General features: G+C 39.7%; 1 protein-coding gene across 2 annotated transcripts in view; it reads right to left on the bottom strand.

The window, feature by feature from the left end:
* Positions 1–12,363, bottom strand: part of LOC127442468 (KN motif and ankyrin repeat domain-containing protein 4-like) — a 33,732-nt gene extending 21,369 nt beyond the window's left edge. For both annotated transcript variants that reach the window (XM_051700522.1, XM_051700523.1), the window contains exon 1: positions 12,197–12,363. The gene's annotated coding sequence lies outside the window, so the exon portion shown is untranslated. The remainder of the gene's footprint in view (positions 1–12,196) is intronic.
* Between the last annotated feature and the right edge of the window lie 1,621 nt (positions 12,364–13,984).

Here is a 13,984-nt window from a genome sequence, read left to right as displayed (position 1 = left end):
TGAAGGGGATATCTGAGTAAATTTGGTTGAGATTGGGGTTTACACGATGTAATGTGGGCACAGTGGTTCATCTACGAAGTTATTTCCAAATTTAACATTAGATATTAAACAGTAAAAATCTGAAGGTCCTGGGTTGTATTTAATTATTAGACATTACTTGGTTAATAAATACTCTTTATGACTAAAGTAAATTTAGATGTGCCTCTCACCCGTAGTTTTTTTTTTAGTTTGAATTTCCCCTAGACATACTTGTATTTTGAGCCAGTGCATTGGTGAGAGGGCTACATTTGTGGGGGCTCGTCCGGGATTATCTTTCAGACTGTTCCCCCTCCCCCTTTCTTTCTAGAAACTGAATTTACTGTCTTCTTTGATAATTTGGAGTGATTTATGTGCAAACTGTGAATTTTTTTTAGAATTCTATTGACAAAGTGTACAAGGGCGTTAAGGCTTAACAGCTATTATCTCTATTTACAGACACATTGTTTAAAGACACAGATGAGAAATATGGATGTAAGTGAGGTCATTGCTTGGTGTAGTGAGAAGAATGTTGCATTTGAGAATGCAATTATCTTAAGTAATGTACCTTCAGACTGTGAAGACAGGATTGTATACCATGTGCTTGATTCCATTTTAGGCATGAGTAGGTGCAAAGTGCGTGGCCGTCGTTCTGATATGACTAAACAGCAGCAGTTTGTCTTAATTGAAACAGTTAGCAAGGTTTCTGAAATGTCTATTCCTGCTGAAATTGGAGGGCCTGATGTAGGTACATGGTACACACAAGTTGTAAGTGTTACTACTCGAACACCTGAGCAAAACAGCGGTGATGAGTTTAATTCAAAACTGTTTTCTTTCTTGCAGAAAGAGGGAAAATCTCTAGCTGACGTCCCAAGCATGGTTTCCCCTGCACCCACTCTTAATACTGAGCTTGTTGATGCTATTACCTCTCTTGTCCAGAAGTGTAATGCTGTTTCACCTGCTGAGGGGTCCAGCTATAGAAAGCTACGTACCTTCTCCGGGTTGACACCCACACCCAACGGTGAGGATGAGTATGAGGTTTGGGCTGAACAGACTACACACATTCTTGAAGAGTGGCAGTGTCCTGATAACGTTAAGAAACAAAGACTTGTTGAATGTCTTAGGGGTCCGGCAGCAGACATTGTTAGATTTGAAAAAACTGGGAATCCACTAGCAACTTCCAGTGATTATCTCAGTGCACTTGAGTCAGCATTTGGCACCACAGAAAATGCTGCTGATCTGATGTTAAAGTTTCGGAGTACTTTTCAGAATGTGGGAGAAAAGCTCTCAACATACATACTGAGACTAGACAAGTTGTTACACAGTATTTTGCACAAAAGAGGCATTGATCTCTCTGAAATGAACCAGTTTCGTATGCAGCAGATAATCAGAGGAGCCCTTTCTAGTGACATGGTAGCTCTTCGCTTGAGGATGACACACAAATTGTGTGACCCACCATCCTTCAATGAACTTTTGAAAGAGGTTAGGGAAGAAGAGAACATGATGCACAGTCGAAACTCAGTCCAGCCTAGGGTAGCTGTGTCTGCTGTGTCTTCCACAAAGAGCGAGGCATCTGTTAAAACTAATCCTGCTGATTCAGAAATTGAGAAATTGAAGAAAGAGATTAGAGGGTTGAAGAGTGAGGTGTCACGTTTATCAATTGCAGCAAGTGAAACTGTGACTCAGGACATTCCTGCAATGCATAGCCTAACTACATCTACAGAGAGGAGAACACCAAACAGAGCACATGTGGGTAACTCAAACATCTTCTGCTATAAGTGTGGTGAAGATGGGCACTTACAACGTGACTGTGTTAATGAGGAAAATTTGAGGAAAGTAAATCAGCGACTCATCAGATTGAAACAGCCGACGGGAAACTTCCCCGGGGCTCAGTAGAGGAACGGCCTGAAGCTCCGTGTAAGACACGTTCCACAAAGTGCAAGAGAGTGAAAGCAGAGCAAGTTGTTCTCCCAGGCGGGTTAGTTGGACCCAGCTCTATCCTTCCTATTCAGATAGAAGGCATTTATGCGAAAGCTTTGCTCGATAGTGGGTCGCAAGTTACTCTGCTGTACAGATCCTTTTATGATAAGTATCTGAAGCATCTGCCATTGACACCAATTGAAAATTTGGAAATATGGGGCCTAAGTTCTCAACAGTACCCATATGATGGCTGTTTGTCTCTGAGGCTTGAGTTTCTGGGATCTGTAGCTGGAGTGGCAGAGACCATCGAAGCACTTGTGTTGGTTTGTCCTGACCCCATTGTAAAAGGAGCCATTGATATTCTGGTGGGAACAAACACATCCGTGGTGAAGAAGCTGGTAGAAGTTTGCCAGGAGAAGATGGGAAATGATTTTCTGCATACCATGACTGTTCATCCTGAGATTAGAATTGCCTATGAACGGGTTATTGCTGTTAGCAAGTGTGATGTCGACGACAGTAGAGGCACCGTCTGGTTTCCTCGCCTTAAGCCGTTGAAGTTGACTCCAGGAGAGAGTGTGAGGGTCTCTGGAATCCTGAAGTACCCCGTTACCTCGTCTGCTAAAACCCTGTTAGTAGATCAGCCTGAAGAGTCCCGGTTTCCTGAGGAACTGCTAGTGAGAGCTGAGGTGCAGTCTGCTTCTGTTGTCCAGTCCAAGAGAATTGGAGTCACTATTAGGAATGTCTCTTCTCGCCCAGTGATAATTAAGAGAGGAATGCCTATTGCCCATGTGTTTCCTGTTGATATTGTGCCTACCATTTCTAAACCCAGAGAGAGTAGGGGCCAAACCAAACTGTCCCCGGATTCATTTGACTTTGGTGATTCTTCTGTGTCTAAAGAATGGAAACAGCGGTTGGCCAAAAAGATGTTGGAGCGAAAGGATGTTTTCTCCTGTGATGAATTCGATGTGGGATGTTCAAAGAGTACTCAACACCACATCAGACTGACAGAGGATAAGCCTTTTCGTGAGAGGTCCCGACGGCTTCCACCGGCCGACATTGAGGATGTTAGGCAGCATTTGGAGAAGCTGAAGGAGGCTGGTATTATTGCTGAGTCCAGAAGTCCCTACGCTTCACCGATTGTCGTAGTCCGGAAAAAGAACGGACAGATAAGGATGTGTGTAGACTACAGAACGTTGAACCGTCGCACAATCCCTGACCAATACACCGTTCCCCGCATTGAAGATGCTCTGGCCTGCTTAAATGGAAGCCAGTGGTTCAGTGTATTGGACCTTAGGAGTGGATATTATCAGATTCCCCTGAGTGAAGAAGACCAAGAAAAGACAGCTTTCATCTGCCCAATGGGGTTTTACCAATTCCAGCGGATGCCACATGGGATTTGTGGAGCTCCCTCGACCTTCCAGCGAGTGATGGAAAAGACGGTGGGAGATATGAACCTGTTGGAAGTGTTGGTCTACTTGGATGACCTCATTATATTCGGACGGACTTTGGAGGAGCATGAGGAGAGGCTGCTCAAGGTGCTGGACCGCTTGCAGAGTGAAGGGTTGAAGTTGTCGCTGGACAAGTGCACCTTTTGTCAGACTTCTGTCAGCTATGTTGGGCATATTGTGTCTCAAGATGGTGTCTCAACTGATCCCTCCAAAATTGAAGCTGTCAAATCTTGGCCCAGACCTCAGAACGTGACAGAGCTACGCTCGTTTTTAGGTTTCTGTGGGTATTATAGGCGTTTTGTAAAAGACTACTCTAAAGTGTCTTATCCCTTGAATCAGCTGTTGCAGGGTTGTCTTCCAAATAAAAGTCTGAAAAAGAACAGAGCAGAACATAACCTAGAAAAGGTGTGTTATAAAGCATCAGATCCATTTGGTAATAGATGGAGTGTTAGTTGTGAAGCTGCTTTCAGAGAGTTGAAAGAAAGGCTTACTCAGGCTCCTGTGTTGGCCTTTGCAGACCCCCAGCTACCGTATGTGTTGCATGTTGATGCCTGTTGTGAAGGGCTGGGTGGGGTGTTGTACCAAGACCAAGGGCAGGGGTTGCGTCCTGTAGCATTTGTCAGCAGAAGTTTGACACCTTCTGAAAAGAATTACCCAGTCCATAAACTTGAGTTTTTGGCATTAAAGTGGGCAGTCGTTGATAAGTTACATGATTACTTGTACGGAGCTAAGTTTGAGGTGCAGACAGACAACAACCCGCTAACTTATGTTCTAACCACAGCAAAATTAGATGCTGCAGGGCATAGGTGGTTGGCGGCTTTATCTGCCTATGATTTCAGCCTTAAGTACAGGCCTGGTAAACAGAACATAGATGCTGATGCTTTGTCCCGTCGACCTCACCAGAGAGTGGAGGATGAGAAGGGTTGGACAAATATTTCGTCTTCCGGTGTGAGATCCCTGTGTAAGCTGCCAGAGCTTGAAAAGTCATGTGGTGTTTTGAGCTGTAATGGAGTTGTCACCTCTTTAGGGGGGTCCCCAGTATCAGTCCCCACAGCTTACTGCAATTTAGCCACATTAGACACTAACCTTATTCCTAAACTGAGTTCTTTTGATCTGTCTCTCTCTCAGCAGAAAGATCCTTGTTTTGGTGAGATATGGAGAGCACTGAAAGTAGGAGATTCAAACAAGGTGAACAGGAAAGTTCATAAAGACCTTCCCGTGGTTATGAGGGAGTGGGAGAGGTTAGGAATGGAAGGTGGTGTGATGTTCCGTCGCTCTCAGGCAGCAAACAAGGCAAGACTAAAACAGTTGTGTTTACCTCAGAAATTTCATGATGCAGTTCTCAAGTCACTGCATGATGATTCTGGCCACTTAGGTTTTGACAAGACCTATGGGTTTGTAAGAGAGCGCTTTTATTGGCCACGAATGAAGACAGATGTGGAACAGTACTGTCAGACTTGTGCTCGGTGTGTTCAGAGGAAGACATTACCAAAAAGAGTTGCACCTTTGTCACACTTGTCTAGCACAGGACCTATGGACCTGCTATGTATGGATTTTCTATCCATTGAGCCTGATTCCAGTAACATCTGCAATGTTCTAGTCATCACTGACCATTACACCAGATATGCGCAAGCTTTCCCCACCAAAGACCAGAAGGCATCAACTGTAGCTAAGGTACTGTGGGAGAAGTATTTCATTCACTATGGACTGCCGAAACGCATTCACTCGGATCAAGGAAGAGATTTTGAGAGTCGACTCATCTTTGAGTTGTTGGACATCTTGGGGGTGGAGAAATCCAGAACAACCCCATATCACCCTCAGGGTGATCCACAACCAGAGCGATTTAATCGGACGCTGTTGGACATGTTGGGGACTTTAGACCCAAAACAGAAGCAGCATTGGAGTCGACATATTGGACATCTTGTTCACGTGTATAACTGCAGTCAGAATGAAGCCACGAGTTTTTCTCCTTACTTCCTAATGTTTGGAAGGGAAGCCAGATTGCCCATTGATCTGAGTTTTGGTGTGTCAAGTGATGGTACCTCCACTAAGTCTTACCAGCGATTTGTCAAGAACATGCAAAGAGAATTGAAAGTTGCATATGAGTTGGCTGAAGCTACTGCTAGAAAGAAGAATGAAGGAAACAAGAGGAGGTACGATCAGAGACTTCATTACTCGCATCTTGTTCCTGGTGATAGAGTTCTAATCCGAAATTTGGGACTGCAAGGAAAGAATAAATTGGCTGACCGGTGGAATTCTGTGCCATACATTGTTCAGAGCCAAATGCCAAACCTACCTGTATTTCGTTTAAAGCCAGAAGATGGTAGGGGACCTGTTAAGATTCTTCATCGGAATCATATTCTTCCTGTTGGACAGAATTTGAGGCAGCGGCATATCGTAGACATTGTTCCAAAACCTAGAAAGAGAGTTCTGAGGAATAGGAAGAATGCTGAACAGAATCCGAGTACAGAACAGGAAGTTGAGAATGCACCTGTAGAACAGGAAGCAGAAACCAGAGTTAACCAGAATTTCGATGAGAGTTCAGAAAGTTCTAATAGTGATGATGAAATGTATGGAACTTGGTTTCATGTTCCTGAAGAACTCTTTCTGACTCCAGAGAGTGGAGAACTCGCTCAGAATAATGAAGAGGTTTCTGATGATGCTGTTCAGGAGAATGTTGAGCAGAATGTTCATGATAACATTGAGCAATCTAAAGAAAGAGTTGAGACAAATGAATCTGTAGAGTCTGTTTCAAGACTGCTATCAGAAATTGACTCTGACAACTTGCAAAATGTGAGCAGAGTGTCAAAGATATGTGATGATGTTGCAAGTGAGGTGCAAGACCTCTCAAACGTGAATGAGACTGGTGTAAATCAAGGTATCTCTGCTGAGATGATGGAAAATTGTAGAAGGTCTCAAAGAGAAAGAACTGTGCCTAAGAGGTTTACTTATGATACTATTGGGGAGCCAAAATTTGAGCCTGTCATTGCTCAAACTAAAGTTGTAAGTCCTGTTAGATACTGTTCTACAGTGTTTTTACGGATGAATGTGCCTTCAAAAAGGTTAGGTACCTGTTCAGTTAACTTACCTATCAGACATTAATTTGAGTGATTAATTCAAGTCTTGACATGGGTCTATCGTGATATTATCTTGTTCATTTATTTGAAAAGTGTATATGTGTCTATATATGTGCAAAGAGCTAAGATAACGAAATGAATGTTCAAAAAAAAAAAAAGGGTACTGAAGGTACTGTATTGTGTTTCACTCATGGGAAATGTAAATTGTGTGATACTATGTTTTCCCTCGTTATGAGGACATAACGATTTTTGGTGGGGGGAGAATGTAGAGCCCTACTAAATCTATTAGTAGTCTATTCATTGTTCTTCCATAACTTTAAAGGTTTTAATCTTTACAATTTTTTGTAATTTGGGTATACAAAATTATTTTTCACTAATGCGTTTTGTAACACTGTCTAAAAGGGTTAAAAAAAAAAAAGTGTTTGTTGTTTATTTTTGGTTTGTAATTTTATATTTGTCATTTTATGTTTAAAAGTTTAAAATTTATGTGGAAGTGGTAGAAATAATAGGAAGGTGTATTTTAGGAGATACCTTTAAATTGTTTAGAAATGAAGTGTTTATAATCTGACCCCTAGAGTTCAAGGGGCGGGGTCACGAGAGAAAAAAGAGGAGATTTTTCTAGAGAGTTCGGGAGTGCAAGAAGCAAGAGAAAAGGGTACACACATGTAGTGTCTAAAGACTGAGAAAAAGTAAAGGATTTTGATTTGAAAGTAGAAACATTGAACAGTTTAAAGACTGTTGATGGGAGGAACTGAGTGTCGACAAGACGCTGAGCTCAAAAATTATAGTTTATATTCAACAGTTGCGTGAACCTAAAGTGTGTGCGTGCGCAACGCTCCAAGAGAGTGTCGCAGTTTATCTTGTTTTTTTTTTTGTTTCATCTGTGAAAGTATTCGGAAGAGAGACAATACCCGTGTTTTATTTTACATTAAAGTGTTAAGAAATGGTTGAAGTGTTCGGAGCTCAAGGGATGACTGAGTGAATGTGGAGCGATTTATTAGGAGAGACCGACATGCTTTCATGGCCTGTGCTGATCGGGCCTATCTACAAGATGGAGGATTTGCCTGGACATGTCATCCGATTCATCTTTGGAAGAGATGGTTTGTGATGGATGCATGGACGACTGGATCTGCTGATCATTTCATTGGTGCATCTTCAAATCTGGTACTGTGTTGTTTTTGGAATCGCTTTCTTGTGGGATCTTGTGAGTAATCCTAACTCTTCGCTAACACATTAATTTGAGCTCTTACCTTGCGCGCCTACAAGAGACATAAATCCCAGCTGGGTAATTTTCTTTTTTTTATTTTTTTTGTTTGGGAATGTATTTTATTTTGAGTATAATGTGAATCTGAATGTTTCATATTTAGTGTGAAATTTGTATTCCATGTGATCGCTCATTTGAATTTATTTATTTTTAAAGTTCTTTTGTTTCATATGTGTTGATTTCAATTAACAGTGTTATTAGTTGCTTCAGTTTCAAAGGGAAATAAGAGGAAAAAAAGTCAAAAGAATAAATAGTGTTTTAGTATTTCAATCTCCTGTGATCTTTCTGCAGAGAAAGGGGGAGGTTGAAGGGGATATCTGAGTAAATTTGGTTGAGATTGGGGTTTACACGATGTAATGTGGGCACAGTGGTTCATCTACGAAGTTATTTCCAAATTTAACATTAGATATTAAACAGTAAAAATCTGAAGGTCCTGGGTTGTATTTAATTATTAGACATTACTTGGTTAATAAATACTCTTTATGACTAAAGTAAATTTAGATGTGCCTCTCACCCGTAGTTTTTTTTTTAGTTTGAATTTCCCCTAGACATACTTGTATTTTGAGCCAGTGCATTGGTGAGAGGGCTACATATGCAAATCACAAAAATGCACTAATATACTGAAATGACCCCAATGTTACCTATGCATTCTATTATGGCCCAAAAAATTCTCTACGCAAGTAAGTGAATGCAAATACTTCTAGCTACACAAGCTTGATTTCACATGTTGTTACGAAAAGAATACAATTTAAAATGCAATTCCAGTACATGTTGCTTTCTGCTGGGAGCGGTAAACTGGGCATTAGCATAAACTGTGTTCTTCTAGTCAGTTTTCTCTTTCAGGTCAGCTAGAGTCTTGACAGGGCAACAGTTTGAAGAGAAACTTGCTGATGTAGTTAAAGTAAGTCGAACTGTTGACATGTTTATAGATAGCAACCTGAATGATTACACATCCAGTGTAACAGCGCAGATATTTGAAGGTAACTCTATCGTGCCCTTGAGTACTGAGGTGTGTTACTACTGCAGCAGTGCACATTTATTATGTAAAACATGGCAGTTGCAATGTGTTGGCCAATCATTCGCATCTGTGTACTTATACGTGAGTATTATGTGAATACAAGCAGAGAGAAGAGGGGTTGCAAGATGCCACTTGATGGCAATGATCATAATACTTCATAAAAATGAAAAAAAAAACATCACAACAACACTATTAGGAAGTAGAAGGGGAACTGCACCATTATTATAAACAACGACTGTAATATTAATAATAATACAAAATATCAGTACTGTGGATTGTTTATTTGTTGATTGTCTATTTCTTTCTGATAGAGTCTTACTTTAGCCAGCAGTAGCTTTGGGAAATTCTTTGGTCCTTTTTACAATGTAGACTTTGTTTGCTCCATTTCACATCAATGATTATTGTTCCCTTTACACAACGTTTTTGCAGCACTGACCAAAAATCCCTCCTCTCATTAAATGTATTTTCCTCCACTGCATTCTTTCTTACACCACAAATTGGATTGGAAGTCATGACAACATAAAAACTGCTACCGCCGTAAGAACACTGTTTGAAACACTGTTTGTGTCCTCTGAGAAGGAATGGACAATTTCAGGTTTTATATCAGACTGGAGGATGGAAAAATAGAGACTAACTTGGAAACTTGAGGGGAACAAACACATTTGATCCTGCAGAGAGATTTAAAACTAGACTAAATTCTTTAATTACATACTGAACATGATTCAGGGAAACATTGTCACACATTGTTTAACTTAGGAATGACTGTGGGTTTTCTAAGTTAGTTTATTCATTGCTTTTGCTGTCTTTAATTGTGTGCTATGATTACAATAAAAGGAGTCATTAACAATTTGTTTTGTTCTCGAAATATTTTTGTATTTAACCTCTTGAGTCCACGCGTCCACAAGCGTGGACATTACGTTTTTGCTTCGCTATAGGCTATGCATAATTTATTTTCATTTAAACCGACTGATCTCAGTTCAGGAGACTCTAGGCTGTCATTAAAGGGTTAAACTTTCGACGCACAGGTCTTGTGACAAATCAAAGTGGTGCCAATCTTAGCTGAGTTTGTCTTTGGGAGAAATGGCAACAAAACTACATCTGGTAAGAAACCTCATTAAGTTTTTACACTAAAACCTGTTTGAGTCAAAAGAGAAGATTCTTTAGTTTCATCTGATATGCCTTTTAAAAAAAATTATCAATTTATGGCGAAACGGCACGTTGTTAAAAACAGTGATCACGTACGTAGAATATAGGCAAATTTTCCTTAAAATAGCCGATATTTACTGTGCATTATCACATTGATAATCAATGGATGCATCCAAAAGCTGCAAAATATTGCTTTCAGAGGCTGTATAGAGAGTTGAAAACAGGGTGCATTTCAAACTGTTCTGAGACCAGTGCAGACAGACAGCACACTGGAGGTTAATTCATTCCCTAATTAGGGAGCAAGGCTGCATCCTATAGATTTCGCTCCTAACATCCGGTCATAGTACATTGATTCAGAATTTATAATGTATAATTTTATTTTAACATGGTTGGCAGTGATTGGATGATGCTGGCCATTACTTGTATCAGAATGATTTATGCTAATTTCTAATGTAATGTCGGCAACATCTCTAAAACATGAAAAGCCAACTCTCCTGGAAACGCAACAAACAATTTGATTAAAACAATCTGACATTCTATAGCTTGGTATAATTAAAAATGTCACAACTTATTCCCACTGCCCATATATGTGGATATAAATGTTTAGGAAAACTATTTGGTCTAAAAAAGATACAAATTTTGCATGTTTCTTAGGGGCTACTAGTTACAAATTAAAAAGGGGAATAGAAAAGGCACACAGCAGTCCGTGTTAACAAATGAACAGATTTACCGTTAATAAAGTGTAAACCAGCATAAACACTGGTTGAAGTAGGGTGGACACTTTGCGATGAGTCTGCTCGGAGTCATTATTCTCAAATTTCAGCACTTTCAAAATCTGCAATGAATCACGATTAACTATGAAAAATTATGCGATAAATCGCAATTGGAAATTTGAATCGACTGACAGCACTAATTTAAAGATATATTTTGTGTCTTGCCACAGAGGGGGCCAAAATTGCCTCAGAATTGAATTTTTCATTTTTTTTTTTTTTTTTTTTTTTTTACTGTTTTCTAGCCTTTTATATATTTAATAATATTTTATTATGGTCTATGGGTTTAGTACGGGTTTGAGGTTTTTAACATAACTGTAAGACACACTGTAAAAAATGCCCTCATCAGGGTAAAAAATTGTAAATGCAAATGAATTCCAGGAGGCAAGTATTGCCACTTTATAAAAAAGTTAATTGGCACATTGACACTTGTTTTGACAGTTAACATCTCAAGTGGACCCCATTCACTTTCATATAAAACAGACTGCTGGTCCTGCACACTTTCTCACTCACTCGCTCAGATTTTTAACACACAATAGTTTGAGTCTTCCTGTTTGGCCCTGTAAGCGGTGTGGTTTCCTTGGCTCAGATCCTTATTCTTTCTCCTGTGTTTGGAGTTTGGCTGGAGCACTGAAGCCAAAGATCGGTCCTCCTGCTCTCTGACCCTCATCACCCTTTCTCTTTATGGAGAGAGGGTGTGGTGAAATCCGCTGCTACTGCACTTTTCAGAATGACTACTGTTAGAAAAGAGAGGCTAGTTCTTATAATTTATACTGCAATATTTCATATTTGTCTGCAGGAAGGTAAAATAAGGATCTATTTTCCAGAAACCATATTCTACAGTATATTCCATACTATCTATCTATCTATCTATCTATCTATCTATCTATCTGTCTGTCTGTCTGTCTGTCTGTCTGTCTGTCTGTCTGTATTTCTGTCCATCTATTTTTTTCTTGTCCTTATCCTTAGTGTTGTTCCATCTTTTCTTCTCTGGGATTTTTTCCATGTCCAAAGAATTTGGACCGTGCCGATAATCTTGGCTCTCCACTAACAGCAATATGTTTGCATGCACACCAGTTACATGAGTAGACGTATGTGAAACAGCAGCAAAGTTCATTCTTTAAAATGAATGTACCCATTGTATGATCAAGAATGTATTTTAAAGATACCATGTGCAATCTGTTTATTGGTTCCTGTCACACAAACCGAGCACTCCAGGACATCTCTCTATTGTTTCAGCTAAACAATGACTGCATTACAGGAAAGTCTTTGAATCCCATTTGAGACTCCCAAAAAAGTGCACTTCCTGAGAATATGTTTAAATTGTTTGTGCAAAATGAATCATATGGAAGCAAAATGTGATTATCCAGTTTACACAGAAAATCTTTTTGCACTAAATGCATTTTGTGTTATTACATATTCTCATACAGTTATAAAAGTAGATACCTTTACCAGATTTGTGCAAACTCTATCTTTACTTCTCTTATGTGTTACATATTTAGACAGAATAAAAAGTATAATTTAGGGCTGTATCCTACCTTAAATATCACAAGTTACACATTGTGTCCTGTCAGTGCTGCAGGGCAGCCTGTTCCTCTTTTCATATTTTTTGCTCTTCTGAGAAACAGAGGCTTCAGAAGGGAAGGCAGATAAAAGACATTCAAGCAATGCCAATGTAAAATTCTTGCAAAACATAAGCAAAGTTACTGTGTGTGGAACTGAGAGGTGGGGGGTGGGCACTCAGGCCTTTCTTGGTTCCACCCCATCCAATCAGAGCCATTGGGAGGGAGGCAGTGCTCATAATTCCTCCTATCAAAGTAACAGGGAGGGCTGAACAACTGGGTGGTAGGCGAGGCATTGTGCATAATAACTAAAATTGAGGGATGTTTCTCAAACAGGACTCATGGGCAGGGGGACTGAGTATACTATAGTACTATAGTATAATCTGGGGCACTCAAAAAAAAAGTAGCCCCATGTGAAACTGAGTGAAAGAGGACTCCGTAGTAATGCAACAGAATTTCAGAGCACACAGTTGCACCCGCCCACCCACACAGTTTAAGTGTAATTCAATCCACTGTAACACAGTGTTCACCATCCATTATAATCATGAAAATAGTGCTGGGCTTTGCATGAGTAGGGCACAGATTGTTTGAGGCTCTCTCAGGACATGCTATTCATTCTTAATGTATCTGTTTTCCTCTTTATTCCATTACAGTCAGCACACTGTCTACTTTGGGGAAAAAACAGGGAAGAAACGTCATCAGACCGGCAGTGTATAGAAAATATATACAGTATGTGGCAAGCATCACTATTATTAAAAGTTAAGGATAGGAATAAGCTCTAAGTAGACACCTAGCAACCACCAAAAACACCCACATAGCAATGCCCTAGCAAACACCCACAACCACAACACCATACTGTAGCGTTGTGGCTGTGAGTTTTACATGGGCAAAGACCACTCACATTTTCTTTGGGAAATGTAAAAACAAATTTTCCTCTAAAGTTTTCAGTGTTGTTTGCTTTTGTAGCATCTGTAATCTATGCTAAAAATCTCCCATTTAAACTCACTTGACTTGGTGAACTAAAGGACTTGGTCAGTCTCTTTCACTGACACGCACTGTGGGACATGAAAATACCACATAAAAATACACGCATACATGTGACCCCAACTCAACTGAAAGACTTCAGTAATCTGAAGTGGTCTTAGGTGATTGATGGGGACAAACGGGCAACGGGCAACGGGAACTACAGTTCCACAAATGTCAATGATAAAAGAAACATACAGGTCAACTTGCCTTTCACTAATGGCAGCTAGTTTTGCCTTCTAGTCATTCTCAGGAAACAGTGCAATTTTTGCCTCCATGACTGATATAAATTAACAGGATACTGAATTTGTTTATATTATTTCAGATCTTACTCTGTTTAGGGTGTAATGGAAATGTAAAAAAACATTAAATCAAAAATGGAATGATTGGAATACCAATCAATTTGCATGTCCCTATTCATCACCAATACATTTTAATGGGTTATAGAATTTAAAATAAAAATCTGATATAACACTACCTCATATTGGAGTGACATCACACTAGTCTTTAACCAAATGGTAAGTTTCACCTTATCAGTATTTCATTAAAGTAATATTCAAGGTTCACTACAAATTGAACTCAATCAACAGCATTTGTGGCATAATGTTGAAAGCAGAAATCTGGGTTACAGTGAGGCACTTACAATGGAAGTGAATGGGGCCAGTCCGTAAACATTAAAATACTCAAGATTGTAAAGCCACAAGACGTTAACAATATGTATGTTAACATGATTTTAGTGGG

This window comes from Myxocyprinus asiaticus, chromosome 6 (genome assembly GCF_019703515.2).
Source record: "Myxocyprinus asiaticus isolate MX2 ecotype Aquarium Trade chromosome 6, UBuf_Myxa_2, whole genome shotgun sequence".
Taxonomy (NCBI): domain Eukaryota; kingdom Metazoa; phylum Chordata; class Actinopteri; order Cypriniformes; family Catostomidae; genus Myxocyprinus; species Myxocyprinus asiaticus.
This window is presented reverse-complemented; position numbering and strand designations above follow the sequence as displayed.